This window comes from Leguminivora glycinivorella, chromosome 8, assembly GCF_023078275.1.
Source record: "Leguminivora glycinivorella isolate SPB_JAAS2020 chromosome 8, LegGlyc_1.1, whole genome shotgun sequence".
NCBI classification, from domain to species: domain Eukaryota; kingdom Metazoa; phylum Arthropoda; class Insecta; order Lepidoptera; family Tortricidae; genus Leguminivora; species Leguminivora glycinivorella.
In genome coordinates, this window is record NC_062978.1 from 26,285,927 (window position 1) to 26,304,478 (window position 18,552).

General features: G+C 37.2%; 1 protein-coding gene across 2 annotated transcripts in view; it reads left to right on the forward strand.

Annotated features, from left to right (window-relative positions):
* The window catches only part of LOC125228549 (venom dipeptidyl peptidase 4-like), an 87,942-nt gene that overhangs the window by 26,885 nt on the left and 42,505 nt on the right, over positions 1-18,552 (forward strand). The window contains exon 1 of one of the 2 annotated variants that reach the window (XM_048133158.1): positions 14,116-14,156. The exons of the other annotated variant lie outside the window; for it this stretch is intronic. The gene's annotated coding sequence lies outside the window, so the exon portion shown is untranslated. Of the gene's footprint in view, positions 1-14,115; positions 14,157-18,552 lie in introns of those variants that run through there. 2 annotated transcript variants of the gene reach the window in all.

Here is an 18,552-nt window from a genome sequence, read left to right on the forward strand (position 1 = left end):
TTTGCATTTTTTTAGGATTAAAAAGTGACGCTAAAGTAAAATAACCAAAGAGCAATCTTATTACTTTTGAATGGTTTTATATAATAACATTTTGCCATATAAAGCCTCTTATCATAAATAAATAAACATAGACGCGTGTAAAGTTTATGAACCGCGAATGCTAATCTATTGACACGTGGTGAGATAATGGCATGTAAATATATATTACTTGAATACCTATATAATACCTAGCACATACAGATACTTGGGCATTTTTCTTATTATGTGGTAGATTTCACTTTTTTTTATTTCTGGATTTTTTTTGTACTTTTTCTACTCAGAATCATGAGGTCTTTCGATTCTACTCGGAGACAAAAAATGTCCCAAAATTTCCGTAAATTTTTTGCCTTCCTCTGAGTTACGATCAAACAAGTTGTATAAGAAATTGTAACCCAGTGGAAAAAAAAATATGAGACATTTTTTTTCTCCTGCGGAATCGAAATATCTCATAATTCTGAGTAGAAAAAGTACAAAAATTCCCACATTTGGAAGAAATAGTAAAACAGACAAGAACCTTTTAATGATAAATATGCAAAAAAAGTAAAATTAATGAGACTTAGGAGGTAGATATCTATACATACTATACACGCCTGTTATCCCTAAACGAGGTATGTAGAGCACAATGCTACTGCTCAAGTTTCGGTCCCACTTAACGGGTGAAAAGAAATCGAAATTGTGATATCGCAGTGGCAGGTTGCGGGCCCATCGCCCAATATCATCACTATTGAACCCACCCACAGAAGACTTCTACGATACCCATCGAAGGAAAATGTCGGAAAATTGAGCATGCTTTATAAAATAAACCAAAGAAAGTATTAGGTAGCCACATAAACCGCACTTAGAACATAATTTAAATGTTTGAATAAAAAGTCAGATGAATGTTGTGGTGCGTTGGGGATTCATTCTATTTTCGATCCTACTACTATAAACATCTCCTAAATTAGTGTCAGTACCCGTTCTCCGTTCTAGTAATAAACCATCTTCATAACATAACCAAGTCATCGTTTCCTTGTATCAGGTTATGGGCCCAACCACAGAACTTAATTTAGATAGAAGAAACAAATTCATATATTTGTATAGGGTCCGAGCGTGTCAAATTTTGTACTGAAGTTGATTCTTGCCTGTAATTTTAAATATGTCTCAGGCTCTTGATTGTTCATAATTTTTGTGTTGTTGCAATTGAATATCACGTAACGAGGCATTTTTTATGTTTTGGTTGACTTCAACTTACAAAAATTGACGCCCGAAAGCTGCAAGCTGCGATTAAAGACGGACAACTCAGTGGATTTCACTGAGTTAATTTGACACGCTACGTAGATACGTTTGCTTGATCTATGGTATATATGACATCTGTGGGCCCAACACACTTCCGCTGTGGTGGAACCCGCCCTGAAATAAGGAACTTTATTTAAATTATCTGTATTATTTAGATTTAAGTAACTGGACCTACTACTGAATACTACTAATACATCTACTGACTGCCTATGAAATGAGTCTGCATTTTCGAGTTAGCAGCTTTAATACCAAAATCGAAATTTTGTTTCCTGGGTCTCTTCAAGTTATAAATATAAGTCTCGACCTTTAATACTCGTAGTGGCAGAACGCGATAACGTATTTTCGATTCTCGCGGTTAGAAATAGGATGGCAGCAAACCCCCAGAGAACAGAGGAAATGTAACTTGAATCTGAACCGAAGAACAATTTAACTCGCCAGATCTCGACATTCTCACGTGGCTCAAGATCAATATAGAATTGTAACGAAAATCTGATGAACGATTTATCAATCAATCAATCAATCAATTATTTATTCGTGATAACTACAAAATACACAAGTAAGAAAACAGAAACAGCAAATAAAAGAAATTAAACATATAAGTTACCACGAAATGGTCCCGACTCAGCATAAAATGCTAACCCAAGGGTCAGCGCTGGTCTTCCGTTTTTTAGACTTTACATAGTATTCATAATATATCCTGATTTATGATATGTGTTATGATTTTAATCTCATTCTAACATCGGTAATGATACAAAATTGCACGTTCAAACTAGTGTACAAAGTGTCACTATTAGTTGTCATTATTTTCGGTATATCGACACACGTTCGTTTTTCGTCACGTTCCTAAATTTGTCTGATTCTGCTTTCGTCAGCCATTCTTTATTCGTCACGAGTCGTCAGTCTTTCTAATTTCGTTGTTCATCTTTATTTTAATCCGTCTCGTTCTCTACTCGTCTTTATATGGCTGACAAAAGCAGAATCGGACAAAATTTAGGAACGTGACGAAAAACGAACGTGTCGACCCAAGAGTATACCATATTTTTATAGAAATCTAGCTCACACAATCTCACCAAAAAGTGTATTTATAATACACGCAATTATAATGAAAGCAATTTCAATTTGGAATGAGATGTATTAACATTTCAAATCCGAGTTAGATAGCCTTTATGTATTATTGGGTTTCTATTAGACTGAACTAATTCCACTGTCAATTTTATTATTATTATTGTATTTTATTTATTAACGCACAAATAAACAGTTTACATTAGAACAGTGTCCCACAAAACAGTTTTCACGGTTTGACTGTGGGATCGATTTGAATCAATATCGTCCATAATTCAGAATTCATTGAAAATTAAGTATTTGTTTACAAACAGTACCTATATATGTAAATATTTAACCTATAAATAATTAAGTTTTCCGCGCACAGTCCAAAGAACGCGACATAATCCTCATTTAGTTTATTCAGTAATGTCATCAGCCAGCGTATTATGCTTCCAATTTTATCACTTATCCACGTGGACAAGACATCTGTCACTCTCACACTGACATACTTGCCAAAGCGTGACAGATGTCTAATCCACGTGGATAAGTGATAAAATTGGAAGCATGATACGCCGGCAGCTCACCGACGGTCCATGACATAACACTCGCTAAGCGAAAGTGTTGCAGATATGCGTAGCATGCCAAGCTGCCAACTAGTGCTTATTAATTCTGGTCAACGCCCCATTGTCGGTCAGATCGCGTGTGAAATACGTAATCACTAGTTGACAGTGCGTTTGTTTTTGCAACGAAACGTGCTTGCTGAGATAATTACAGTGCCGTGTCTGAACGCGGCCAATTCAAACGGGTACCAGGTATCTGGGTAACAATAGGCTACTTGCCTTCTAGTCAAATCAGCTTCTTTCTAAGAACTGTCAAAACGAATTTGAACGACTTGCTAATATGGATTTTATATGAAATCGAATTGAGTGACGTCACGGTCAACTCGGTTACTTTATATATTTTTACCTGACTTATTAAATAGAAATTGGATTTCAAAATAACTTCTATTCATGTTTTTCTTATAATTACCTGATGTTTTATTTCGTGCACGGTATAAAATATTTTATTTTAACTACAGTCAAGTTCCCAATTTTATTGTAACATCTACAGGTACCTATTGAGATCAAACCAATATAATATTATAAAAATATTGTAACCATATCAGTTACCTGTCTCTTTTATACCCCTTTGTTTAGGGTGCTAACGCTCCGTCTTGCGTGAGCGACGGGCGACGCGACGCGACGCGACGCGATGCGACGCGATGCGACGGCGATGGCTCAAGGTCATCGCGTATCCATCGCGCGAAACTTCGGCACTAGCAATTTGGTGATTAGAATCACAAGATTCGCCGTCTTTCACAATGTGCAAATGGTCTAGCGGGTTTGACTTCTAAGTGGAAACGTTTGCGCCATGAGTGTCGTGAGTTCGAATCTCGGCTCACGCAATCTTTTTGCATTTTTATTTACTTTTTTTCTTTTATGTTCTACTAGCTTTTGCCCGCGGCTTCTCTTGAAAGACGGACAAACAAACAGACACACACACACTTTCCAGTTTAATCAGTATGGATTTTTTGATTTTGTTTACCTGCTTATTTCTTTCTCTAAGATTCTACTTTCTTATTTTTTTAAGACTTTCTACTTTCTTATTTCCGGGTTTTATACTAACAAGGAAAGTTTTAAGTAGCACACAATAATACTGCATTTTGTTTTTATTAACTTAATGTTTATTTTAATCCATACTAATATTATAAACGGGAAAGTGTGTGTGTGTCTATTTATTTGTCCGCCCTTCACGGCAAAACTGAGCGACGAATTAACGTATACTATTTACTTATAACGAATGCTATTTACTTAATGTTGAAATGAAAAAATGTCATACAGTGTAATCCAGTGTTTTTTAATGCTGCCATCTAGTGTCGACTGGCATAACCACTACACTAAGAGCCCTTATTCCTTAGAGCGTTCATCAATTTCGTGAAATAGCCATTGATAGATGGCGTTGGCGCTAGGTACGCGAGCCACCGGTAACGCAACACACAGGCAAGAATGATCTTGATAGTTTTGAATTTAATTGCTAGTAACAATTCTTTTGGTTTCATTTGTTAACTTTTTTGTAAAGTTTACAAGAGATAAGAATATATTATTATTATATGGTACCTACTAATTGTAAGTAACTTAAAATAAACAGTTTCAAAGAGCTGAGCTGTGTGCAAAAAAATACATGTGTTATTGGCCCGGCTAATGAGATCAAACATGGTCGAGTTACGATAAATAGAATAGCAGTTCTGTTATTCATTTCCTGACTCGATCATGTGACCTTGGACATCATCGAGATCGACGCTGCTCATCAGCCCAAATGTAATAAGCCCAAACATAGTGGAGTTATTATGAGTAAAATAGCAGTTTTGTTGACCATATCCTGACTCCACCATGAAAACCAGAACCTCATCCTGGGGGCCGGTTTTTGAATCTCACATATGGGATTTGTCACTAAAATACCGGTTGAAAACAGTGAATTGCTTAGTATTTTCAGTGACAATTTTCTGAATTCGAACGCCTGAGACTCAAAAATCGGTCCCCTGGTCCCGAAATATAAAAATAATTCAAACTCTCATCAGATTTCAAGTAAAATTTCTTGGATAAAATTGCATGTGTAAAAATCAGGCGGACCGTATGCCTGTTTGCCACCAACAGGATCAAGATTTGTTTAGTCGCAGTACCTATACAGCACTTCTCAGAACTATCTAGCTGCTTACGCTTACGAGAGCACGGTGCGCTGGACTATCGAACGTAGGTCCACTGTCTATGAGCGCTGGGCGCAGACTGAACTGGGTGGCTAGCCGAATGGCACAATCGCTCACGAAACGAAGCGCTAGTAGATATCTATCTCTATCGCGCTTGCGTATTGGCGCGACAGAGCCAGCGGCGTATCGCTTTCGTTTGGCGTCGGAGAAATGCCATTCGGCTACGGGGCCTGAGCAGTGAGCGGGCCCGTGTCAGCAGTGTATTTGATTCGAATTTTATGTGCTTTAAAATAGTACATTACGATACAAGTGCGTAAAAAAAACGAGTGGCGATAAATTAAAACTGTTTTAAATCGACACGAGTTACTTCCTTTTCGCACGTGTATCGTACGATGTTTTTCAGTACAGATGAGCCTCCGAAGTTTCGACCTGGCATATAATGAACCACTTATTATATAAATGCAGGAATCGCAGGAATTACAATGAACGCCCCTTAAAGAGTAGTCTAATTATATTTTTTTTGTATGGGTACCTTTCCTTGTTAGTATAAAAGCCGGAGTTATTAAAAATAAAATTAAAATAAGAATGAAGATTCTTACAGAAAGAAAAAAGTAAACAATCAAATAATAGAAAATAAAAGAAACAAAAATAAAACTGCAAAAGCACGCCTCAGCCGAGGTTCGAACTCACACCGCTGGCGCGGCGTCCAGACGTCGAAACCGCTAGGCTACGAGCCCGTTGTAATAACTAGTTAATTTTGTGATCCTTTTTTTTATACTACGTCGGTGGCAAACAAGTATACGGCCCGCCTGATGTAAAGCGGTCACCGTAACCTATGGACGCCTGCAACTCAAACAGTGTCACATGCGCGTTGCCACCCCATTAGAAACTTGTACATTCCCTTTTGCTGTATTAAGTACACAGCAAAAGGAGTGTACAAGTTCCAAGGAGGGTTCGGGTTGCCGACGACTCAAAGGACAATAAACGGAACATGTTAGTTCCGTAAGTCCTCCCGTCATCAGCACACCGCACCCTCGTTGAGCTCTGGCAACCTTACTCACCGACAGGAACACAACACTATGAGTAGGGTCTAGTGCTATTTGGCTGCGGTCTTCTGTAAGGCGGAGGTACTACCCCAGTTGGGCTCTGCTCTAGATTCGAACGAGACGATATCCGCTGTGCTGTGCCCTACCACACAAAGCGGAATATCATTCGCTATGCCCTACCTCCTCCTATTCACCAAAGTCAAGTGCTAGTACATATATCGTAAGGTCATCGCACTAGTGTTTCATATTTTTAGTTCACACTTAAATTTTAATATTTTACGCAGACAATCTCGTATCACCGTGCACATAATCAAAGGCTGTCAATACAAGTTACAAAAGTTGTAATTTCCTTACTTTTTAGGCACATTACTCCTTTGGTCAACTTATGTTAATTTGAATATTTTGAATTTTTATTATAAGAAAATATAAAGAATGAAATGTGAGACTAGTAATCAATCGTTATTTCTCTAGTCCGACCTCTCTACGTATTGAATTTGCTTCTAAAAATCAAATAGCTTGATCGCGCGCCCGTCGCCATCGCATCGCGTCGCATCGCCGTCGCGGGCCGTCGTGGGCCGTCGCTTACGCAAGACACTCCCATATGAACACAGCGGTTTGATCGCATCGCGTCGCATCGCGTCGCTTAACATTCGCATGTTCATCGCTAGTTCGTCGCGTCGCATCGCCGTCGCGTTCCGTCGCCCACCTAAGACAAGTCCATAGAGATAGAAGGTTTGATTTCGTCGCATCGCATCGCATCGCGTCGCCGTCGCGGGTTCGTCGCTCACGCAAGACGCGGCGTATCTCATATGCGTCGCATCGCCGTCGCGCGACCATCGCGCGACCGTCGCCCACGCAGGTTACGGCGTTAGAAAGATGGTTAGCAGGCCTCAACTGCCGACCTATTAGCACAAAAGACAATCGTTGACGCTAGATGCCGATCGGCACGCAATCTGGCTCTGTCGCGCCAATATGGAAGAACGACAGAGATAGCTACGATTAACGATTTATTATCGTAAGCATTTGTGCATTTCACTACATACATACTTACCAAAACTGTGGAATTCAGATCTCTCTGACCCTTTAGCACAAACTTGCCTTGTGGCGCGCGAGTCCATACATCAAGCGCGACTTCAAGTATGGACTCGCACGCGACAAGGGAAATTGTGCTAGAGGGGCTGGTTCGATATTGATTGTAATTCAGAGAAAAAAGTGGAGATGACGTTTGTAAATAGAAAATGGTGTCGTCGAAAACTTTCGCCTTAAAAAATTATATAAGTAAGTAAGTAAGTAATCATTTATTGTCAGATTGTGCAAATCAGTTTACAGATGTTACAATATTAATAAACAATTATAGCTTGTGTCACAATCAACACATAATACATAATTCGTTTGGCTTTATTTTGAATTTTGATAGCAACAGCAGTAAGGCTGCAACTGTAGGAAGACCGGGGCTAGTTAACTATAGGGGTAGGTTGACTAACTATTAAAAATTTAGTCAAAAATAAAACTTGAGCGAACCAGTGAGGTACGAAAGTCCGTCACCTCCCCCCGCTCAGCCACCGGTGAGCCTCTCGTACCTCAATCGTCTCACTGGTTGGCTCAAGTTTGACTTTTGGCTCAATTTTTAATAGTTAGTCAACCTACCCCTATAGCTAACTAGCCCCGGTCTCCCCTAACGTTACTGCCATGTAAAAGCAACCTTTACACTGTGTAATGTTACTATGAAAGAAGCCGCAGGCGCAGATAAAATTACCAATAGCTGCACGGGTAGCGTGGTCGCGCGATAGACGATAAAATATCAGGCCGTCCCTATCGCACTATCAGTAAGTGCGATAGGGACGGCCAGATGTTTTATCATTTATCGCGCGACCATAATTGCCTGCCTGGCCTTATTACAAATTGTTGTCATACCACGAGTGACGAGATGTCAGTCGAGGTTTACGTTAACAATTCGATTGCATTCCGTCTCGTCAGCGCTCATGTATAGTTACCAATTCTGACCGTACCACGGGCACAGTACGGTTCCTGAGGGCCTAACCAAAATAAAATACTACGTTTTTAAATGTACGAACATAATGACGGGATTATTTGTATGATTTACGTGTTTAGCGTCAACAGGGTGCGTACTGCGTAGCCGAATGGCGCAAACACTCACGAATCGAAACGCTCGTAGATATGTAGGTATCTATCTCTATCGCTCGTGCGTATTGGCGCGACACAGTCAGACTACCTTTCGCGGCGTTTTCGTTTCGCGTCGCAGAAATGCTATTCGACTACGGCACCTGATTTTATATTTCCCGAGTTTGACCTTAAATAGATTTTCATACGACAACTTAGATTCAAATAAGGGACATAAATAGCCATAGACTGCCGAAAATAGATAACGCTTTGAACTTTGTCGTTTATAGTTAATTAGGAGTCTTAAAATAAACTGTGAATGGAAAACCGGTCAGTAGGTCATTTGGTCACGAAGAGTATCTCATACAGTAAGAAATGAAAAACGTCTTTTATGTAGGGTTTTAAAGATATATGCACGACCATTTAAATGACGAATTTAGTAGTACGGGAGTAGGAAAAGGTTGTACTGGTATAACTTACTTGTATTCAAATGGCGTACACTGAGAGAAATTTGCATTGTGAATTTAACAAGTTCGACTTATTGCGATTTATCCGTTTGAATCAGCCAAACGTATGTTTAAAACAATATGTGTCAGGTTGTTTTTGTAAAATCGACTTGTTGATTCAAATATATTGCCGATTCAAATGACAAGTAGCTTGTTGTTTGAACCAAAGAGCACGTAGGCGCTATTTTAACCAAAAAACTTGTTGAACGAACATAGCTGGGCATTAACTCGTTAATCCCTTAATCGTTAATTAACGAAGTTAACATTTCGATTAACGGATTAACTTTTAAGTTAACTTGAAAAAATGTTAACGGACTCGTTAACTTCCGTTAAATTTCTCCGAGTCCGTTAATCGTTAATCTAGTAGGGCACAGGCGCCATCTGCGTTGCGAAAAACACGTTCTGAACGCTACTATAAAAGCCCGAAGTACGGCAAATCCTATGATTTGCCGGTAAATCCTAGGTTTTACCGATGTCGATTGCTAAAAGTCCGAAATATTACCTAAAAAAGTATTCTAATGAACACAAGTCAAATTATAATCTATTGAAAATATTTCAACTTGTGCTGTCTTAAAGTAGTCACACTACTATGTATATAAATTAAAACCGAAATAAATTACACATATGAAAGAAAAAGTGACCAAGTCCTCTGGTGCCTGAGGCACCAGAGGACTTGGTCACTTTTTCTTTCATATGTGTAATTTATTCCGGTTTTAAAAAAGTATTCTTCACGTGGATTTGCTTTTACTAACTTTGATTCGGTGAATCCTAAGCTTTACCATGGCGACTGTTGTAGTGATAGGGCAGCAAATTCGAGCCTTATTTACGACCACATTCGCTTCCCTAGCCTCTACCGCCCAAAGTGCCACAACAGTCACCGCCAGCATCTCTCCTGACACAGCTCTTGGCAGTAGCTCAGGCGCGATCACTGGCTTCTAGGGCTTGCATTCCGGAATTCCGGAATCTCGAAATTCCGGAATTTCGGACAATTTTTCCGATATTACAGTTCCGGAATTGAAACATAATCTCGAAAATTCCGGAATTGAAAAAAGATATATTTTTGGACGAAAACGTGTAATATCAGCCTGGTTATTTTACAAAACTACCACCGCGTCTATAAAAGATATGTAAATTCATTAAGTTAGACACTGCTCGGATTCAGGTAGTGCCTATTTTATGACCAAAGGATTGCATCCAGGGCTAGTTAGAGCGAGATAGTGTAGTTTTAACCCGCTAATATTATACCATTGTCACTTTCTGGTTTTGCTCTCAATTGTTTTAGCTAATAGGTAAGTGAAATATATAATCAGTTCAAAGTAAATATTTGTTGTAGAAAGTTGTGTCTTGTGATAATTTAAAATTACTAGTCGGGAGTTGAGTGTTATGCTCGAATACTGAAGGACAATTAAATATAAATAAATAACATTAGGTACAATATTATTTTATCAGCGTTATTTATGCTCAATTTATTAGATCGAACCTAAAATTTCCGTAATAATCTAAGTTAATCGGTATTAAAGCGGCATAAACTCAAAATTTTACTTCTTTTCTCATAGCAGTCATAGCACTGAATATTTTAGGCATAAAGTCTTAAGTTCAGACGCAAATCGTAGTATTTGGTATTACATTCATTCACTAGCATAACGTTGTAGTTACTTTATACACTTTTCACAAAGACGTGTGCATATTTTACTAAACTCTATCTAAGTCTATTACCATTTACCACAAAATCAAAAGATTTGAGAAGCGAATGTATGGAAAATGATGAATATGAAAAGAATGATTTATTTTTTTACAAAAAATTAAGGTGTACATGTAGTTGTAGGTACCTAAGAATAAATCATAAAATCTGTCTTTTTGGGCTAACTTAGATATCTTTTGTCCCTACTCAAGTCGAAGGTAATTCAAAATTTCTTTTATTACAGTTATGTGAACAAGAAGTTATATGCCATTCTTATAAATTATTACTTTTATATTATTCCGATGGTCAATGGATAAAAAAATAACTTTAACGTTGACCACTATCAGAAAACTGGCACTAAAACCTCGTTTGTATCGTTAACTGTAGTTCGAAATACCTTGCAAGACCGATGACACAAAATGGGCTTTCCTGTAAAATTACTAAAATGAAAATTTCAGTGTTATATGCCTTTCAGGTACGGAGTTATTGTCTTAAACGTCAATTTATAATAAATTTCAATTTAAAATTGTACTATTTCATCAAAAACCCACCAGAAAACCAAACCAAAAAAAATTGTTCAATTCCGGAACTAGTTCCGGAATTCCGGAATTGAAGTCCAATCTCGAAAACCAGTTCCGGAATTAAAAATCGTCCGATATTGCAAGCCCTACTGCCTTCCACGTGCAACCTAGAGTTCAATAGGCTAGCTGTACTTCGGCCTTTTACAGAAATATAATACGTTATAGTGGATACTGATGCAACTAAATATTTAAAGAAAAGTTATTTTTTTTTCACGTGTTAACGGATTATCGATTAACTTTAACTTACGTTAAATTTGTCGAAATGTATCGCTTTAACGATTAACGAAGTTAACTTTTTTAGTAACGGATTAGCGATTAACGAAGTTAACTATTTGATTAACGGTGCCCAGCTATGTGAACGAACATGAAAACTGGTTGTAATTTCTCTCAGTGTAGAATGAAAACAAGTAAAGTGGAAATTAACCCAGGGGAAATTAACAAACGTACAAACAGGGATAATCAAGGAGCACTATGTTACCAACTGTGATAAAATACTAGATTACATATTTGGGCGAATAAATTAAGAATGTCTCAGATCACTTACACTAGTCGTCTGACGCAAATGGATGAAAATACTCGGACTAAACCAAAAGGACCATTGGCAATACTTATTTGTTTATTTCTTTTTTTTAATAAATAAGTACTTAAATTCTTTTTGAACTTGTGGACCATAAAGTTGAGGTAGGGCCATTTTTTCAAAGCTGTCCACCCCACTTTTTTAGGGTTCCGTATAAAATACATGTGATCTAAGGATTTCTTATTTGCTGGCTAAAGTGTGTAAGTATAGGTACTATTTTTCTATTCGACGGAGCCGGTAGGCGGTAACTTCGTTTAGCGCAGAGGCTTTACACTGACGATTTTCGGAGTTTCGAACTTATGCATATTACAAAAAGTGTAAAACTAAAAAACGAAGAAATAAATTAATTTTTATTAAGCAGAAACGTCTGCTAACGATTCTAAACATTTTTTATATTAAAGGAAAAAATGGAAAAATTTACGCTTCCGGCGGGACTTGAACCCGCACCATTTTTGCAATCCGTGCAATGCTCTTACCAATTGAGCTACGGAAGCCACGCCGGACTTCGCAAATCTTTCCATGCCTATCCTTTTGTACACACGTCTTGGGGTGACGTCTAGCGCCATCTACCGACAGACTATTACATCTTGTAACGGCACTGGAGTCTCAAGTTATATTGAGAATTCACCAGTAACAATGTGCTAACCCATACTAAATTAATTTTTATTAAGCAGAAACGTCTGCTAACGATTCTAAACATTTTTTATATTAAAGGAAAAAATGGAAAAATTTACGCTTCCGGCGGGACTTGAACCCGCACCATTTTTGCAATCCGTGCAATGCTCTTACCAATTGAGCTACGGAAGCCACGCCGGACTTCGCAAATCTTTCCATGCCTTCCTTTTGTACACACGTCTTGGGGTGACGTCTAGCGCCATCTACCGACAGACTATTACATCTTGTAACGGCACTGGAGTCTCAAGTTATATTGAGAATTCACCAGTAACAATGTGCTAACCCATACTAAATTAATTTTTATTAAGCAGAAACGTCTGATAACGATTCTAAACATTTTTTATATTAAAGGAAAAAATTGAAAAATTTACGCTTTTAGCTCAATTGGTAAGAGCATTGCACGGATTGCAAAAATGGTGCGGGTTCAAGTCCCGCCGGAAGCGTAAATTTTTCCATTTTTTCCTTTAATATAAAAAATGTTTAGAATCGTTAGCAGACGTTTCTGCTTAATAAAAATTAATTTAGTATGGGTTAGCACATTGTTACTGGTGAATTCTCAATATAACTTGAGACTCCAGTGCCGTTACAAGATGTAATAGTCTGTCGGTAGATGGCGCTAGACGTCACCCCAAGACGTGTGTACAAAAGGATAGGCATGGAAAGATTTGCGAAGTCCGGCGTGGCTTCCGTAGCTCAATTGGTAAGAGCATTGCACGGATTGCAAAAATGGTGCGGGTTCAAGTCCCGCCGGAAGCGTAAATTTTTCCATTTTTTCCTTTAATATAAAAATGTTTAGAATCGTTAGCAGACGTTTCTGCTTAATAAAAATTAATTTAGTATGGGTTAGCACATTGTTACTGGTGAATTCTCAATATAACTTGAGACTCCAGTGCCGTTACAAGATGTAATAGTCTGTCGGTAGATGGCGCTAGACGTCACCCCAAGACGTGTGTACAAAAGGATAGGCATGGAAAGATTTGCGAAGTCCGGCGTGGCTTCCGTAGCTCAATTGGTAAGAGCATTGCACGGATTGCAAAAATGGTGCGGGTTCAAGTCCCGCCGGAAGCGTAAATTTTTCCATTTTTTCCTTTAATATAAAAAATGTTTAGAATCGTTAGCAGACGTTTCTGCTTAATAAAAATTAATTTAGTATGGGTTAGCACATTGTTACTGGTGAATTCTCAATATAACTTGAGATTCCAGTGCCGTTACAAGATGTAATAGTCTGTCGGTAGATGGCGCTAGACGTCACCCCAAGACGTGTGTACAAAAGGATAGGCATGGAAAGATTTGCGAAGTCCGGCGTGGCTTCCGTAGCTCAATTGGTAAGAGCATTGCACGGATTGCAAAAATGGTGCGGGTTCAAGTCCCGCCGGAAGCGTAAATTTTTCCATTTTTTCCTTTAATATAAAAAATGTTTAGAATCGTTAGCAGACGTTTCTGCTTAATAAAAATTAATTTAGTATGGGTTAGCACATTGTTACTGGTGAATTCTCAATATAACTTGAGACTCCAGTGCCGTTACAAGATGTAATAGTCTGTCGGTAGATGGCGCTAGACGTCACCCCAAGACGTGTGTACAAAAGGATAGGCATGGAAAGATTTGCGAAGTCCGGCGTGGCTTCCGTAGCAGCTCAATTGGTAAGAGCATTGCACGGATTGCAAAAATGGTGCGGGTTCAAGTCCCGCCGGAAGCGTAAATTTTTCCATTTTTTCCTTTAATATAAAAAATCATTTATCTAATTATTACTATAGATTACATGACGAAGACTTAATTATCTGATAATGCAATCTTAATCTTAGTTTATCCAATATTTAGTGTGGCGGGGCATCGGCCACGGCGGGTGTATTTTTATATATTTGGCTTGGTGAGTTATATAAGTTAATATTTGCTTAATATTTTGAAGACAAAGAAGGAAAAAAAGATGAGACTTTCTTGAATGGGGTATAACCTACCAGACAACTAGGTATACAACTTTAGTAGGGTATAAAATAAATAAATAAGTAATTGAAAAAAACCCCCGACCGCGACGTAGTATACCGATTTTCATGAAACATGGCTAAGAACACTCCCGACTAACTCCGCTTTCAGACAAAAGAAACTAAATCTAAATCGGTTCATCCGTTCGGGAGCTACGATGCCACAGACAGACACACACACAGACAGACAAACAGACAGACAGAGAGACAGACACGTCAAAATTATAACACCCCATCGTTTTTGCGCCGGGGGTTAATAATTGGTGATTACTTAGATTCCGGTTTTTTGCGGTATTTCATCCTGTATACCCTACAAAAGTAGTCCCTGAAATAATAAAGATTGGCCATAAAAACAAACCAGACAAAAAGGTGTCATCTTTTTTCACTTTACCTACAGTACAGTCGAGTTAAAAAATGTTTTTCGGTTCGAAATTATTCTATTTTAAACCTCGAAGAACATTACTCAGTATAATTCTAAATATTGGCTTCTAAAAACGTTTTTTACTCGACTGTACTTATACACTACTAAACTTATAGTATAGAGATTTGAATGCAATTTAAACGAATCTAACTATGTTTTTTTTGTTGTTTTACCACGTCTGTTAAAATTTATACAGTTTAGTTTGTTAAAGTTGTGATGGTGATGGCATGTGCAATTTTTTATGGTTTTATTATTTTGACATTTGAATTGACTTTTAAATTGTATTTTTATTATTTCTTTTATGACATTTTTATCATAGTTCACACTGACTTCGGCTTTTATTTCATTTGTTAATTTTATTGTGCTTTGTGAGATGTGAGTGTGCTCATTGAGAGACACTATTCATTTTATTATTTTTAATTTATAATGTAATTTTTGAAGATCATGATGAGAAATAAAACTATGGAAACGGATTAAATCGCGTATAATGAATTTAAAATACATCCCGACGTTTCGAACTCATAAATAAAATAAAATTAAATTCATTATACGCGATTTAATCCGTTTCCATAGTTTTATTTCATGAGTAACTATCGCGGTAACCGAAGACAATATTATCATGATGAGAAGATAAACATAAGTTTGACATGTAACAAATTTATAGCAGCAACTTTTATCATGAAATAAGGAAATATAATATAATCTAATCTATAGATGATACAAAGTGGTTTAACCGCTTTATTTGGAATTTATCCCAAAATATGATTTCTCATGCATTTGGGTCATAGAACATGGATATGGCTCAGCAGGTTGGACTCTGTAACATATGACTAAATATTTATCTACACATCCCATAAAGAATACTTATAGGTATTAATTATAGATATTTGATCTTAATTGTGTTGTAACTCCTTCCCCTTCGCATTGTTTCCCCAGTTCTTAAGTATACCTACTTCGTTATTAACCGCCGCCGCGCAGATTGGTCCCATTTTCATCAGAACCTAGTTCAGGTGACGGGATCCTGGAGAAATCGAGGGAACTCCTCAAATGTGAAAGGCATACATATGGTGATTTTTGTGTTTTTATAAGGACAGCATACAGTTACGTACGGAACTGTGACATTTGGTGCAGTGGAACTGCTGATGAAGATCAGAATGGAACTTCTCAAATCTGAACGGCACACTTATAGTGACTTTGGTATTTTTATAAGAACAGCATGCATTTACGTACGGAACAGTTAAATTTGGTGCAGTGGAACTGCTGATGAAGATCAGAACGGAACTCCTTAAATCTGAACGGCACGCTTATAAATGACTTTGGTATTTTTATAAGAACAGCTTGTGTTTACATTCAGAACAGTGACATTTGGTGCAGTCATGCAGTAGAACTTCTGATGATAATCAGAACAGAACTCCTTAAATCTGAACGGCACACTTATAGTGACTTTGGTATTTTTATAAGAACAGCATGAATTTACGTACGGAACAGTTACATTTGGTGCAGTGGAACTGCTGATGAAGATCAGAACGGAACTCCTTAAATCTGAACGGCACGCTTATAAATGACTTTGGTATTTTTATAAGAACAGCTTGTGTTTACGTTCAGAACAGTGACATTTGGTGCAGTCATGCAGTGGAACTTCTGATGATAATCAGAACAGAACTCCTTAAATCTGAACGGCACACTTATAGTGACTTTCGTATTTTTATAAGAACAGCATGCATTTAAGTTCAAAACAGTGACATTTTTTTGTTCTCTTTGTTATGCTTACATATTGAGTTTTCAAGTCAAATATTGCCACGGTCGATTTATTATAATCGGATTATGGATTCATGAGGAATTGAGGAAACTCCTCAATCCTTAACGGGTATACGTATATTCACTTATGTTTCCATCAAATAATCAAAGATTTACATTAAACACAGTTTTAAAAAATACCTACACAGTTCTACATAAATTAATTCAACATTCGCAAGTACCTTTCACCAGAACCACAGAATATTTAATAGTACAACCAGAACCACAAAAGCGGCGGTTTTTTTTTAAATAATTTTTGTAAATGGTTTGTTATTATTGTAGAAAAAATACGTCTTGTTACTTTGAATTTCGTTAATAATTTCATTTACTAAGTACTTAAATGATCACTCAGAATTGGTAAATACTATTATTTTATCAAATAATTGTATCAAAAATCTGTTGAGATAAATTTATATCTGCAAACTCAAAGGAAATTGCGAATCACTCTGACGTCTCCTCTTTGAAGAGACTTTTGATAGCTTTTAATATTAAAACTAAATCAACATGTGTAAAATGGATTTCAAACAAACATACAATCACGCCCATAATGTATCCCAAAAAGGGGTAGGCAGAACACATGAAACTACTAAAGCTTCAGTGCCACTCTTGGCAAATAAGGGGTTGAAAGAAAACGAAACTGTGACATTGCAGTGACAGGTTGCCAGCCTCTCGCCTACGCCACAATTTAACCCATATCCCATAGTCGCCTTCTACGACACCCACGGGAAGAAAGGGGGTGGTGAAATTCTTAACCCGTCACCACACAGGCTATAGATATGATATGGGTTATGGATTTCAAAGTCATCTAAAAATACCAATATTTTATTTAAAACTAGCTTTTGCCCGCGGCTTCGCTCGCGTTAGAAAGAGACAAAAAGTAGCCTATGTCACTCTCCATCCCTTTAACTATCTCCACTTCAAAAATCACAAGTCGTCGCTCCGTTTTGCAGTGAAAGACGGACAAACAAACGGACACACATACTTTCCCATTTATAATATTTGTATGGATTATTTCTTCTAATCTAAAAAAAAATGGAGTTGGAAAGACTGCGCCCTCCGCTCTCAAAATTAAGTAAGTACCTAAGTACCTAATTTTGTGATAAAAAAACTAATTAGTACGACAGTTAGATTATCAAAGAATTTTAGACACGTAGGTAGTTTTTAGTTTTTCTCGTAAGCGAAAAATGACGAAGGTAGGTACAGTGCGTTGAAGTTTCGCGTGACGTCACGCCTAGGTACAATTTTTACTTAGAAGTGACATCACAAGCCCCCACTCCGGCTTTGGTGCTCTATATCTTTGTATTTTTTCATTAATTAGAAAAAGCGAAAAATATGTGTTCAGTATTTTTTGACGATCTAACTGACGGACTAAACAGAATGCCATTTTATCATTTAGCCTTATTAAACAAAAATATCTGATTCAGCCTAGGTAAGATAACTAAAAAAGTATATTCGTTAAAAATCATAATTGTTACCTAGATTATTAATGGAATAAAATACTTATTGTAAGTATAAGGATTTCCTTATTCATACAAAGTATCAATATTATTGAACTTCGGCAATCTTACATTACAATACGATACACATGTACGTAAGTTACGTAAATATACGGAGAAAAACTAGTAATTCATTAAATTTTTTATATTAAAAAGTGAACTTTATTACTTCAAAAATGAGGTCTTTTATAAGGTAAAATGTTTAAAAACGTGGCATTCAAACATGGATACAATATTCGCCTTTCCCGGCCACCCTACATAATTGATTAAGTAAATCTTGAAAAGGGTTAGCTTCTGTTACCTTTTTGCCTATTTTTTTGCTGATGATGAATTGCCAATATTGACGTTCAAGAAGTTTGTTCCTAAAGTACAAGGTGTAATTTAGGAACAAATTGAATTGTTTTAGGATAATATTTAACTGTGTATTTTTATGTAATTACTCTATTACTTACTCATTTATACTACTATGTCCCACTGCTGGGCAAAGACCTCTCCCCTCATTTTACATTCTTCTTTGTGTAGTGCTATTTATGGCCAACCAATCAAAAATGAGTCCAGGTTGTCCCGCCA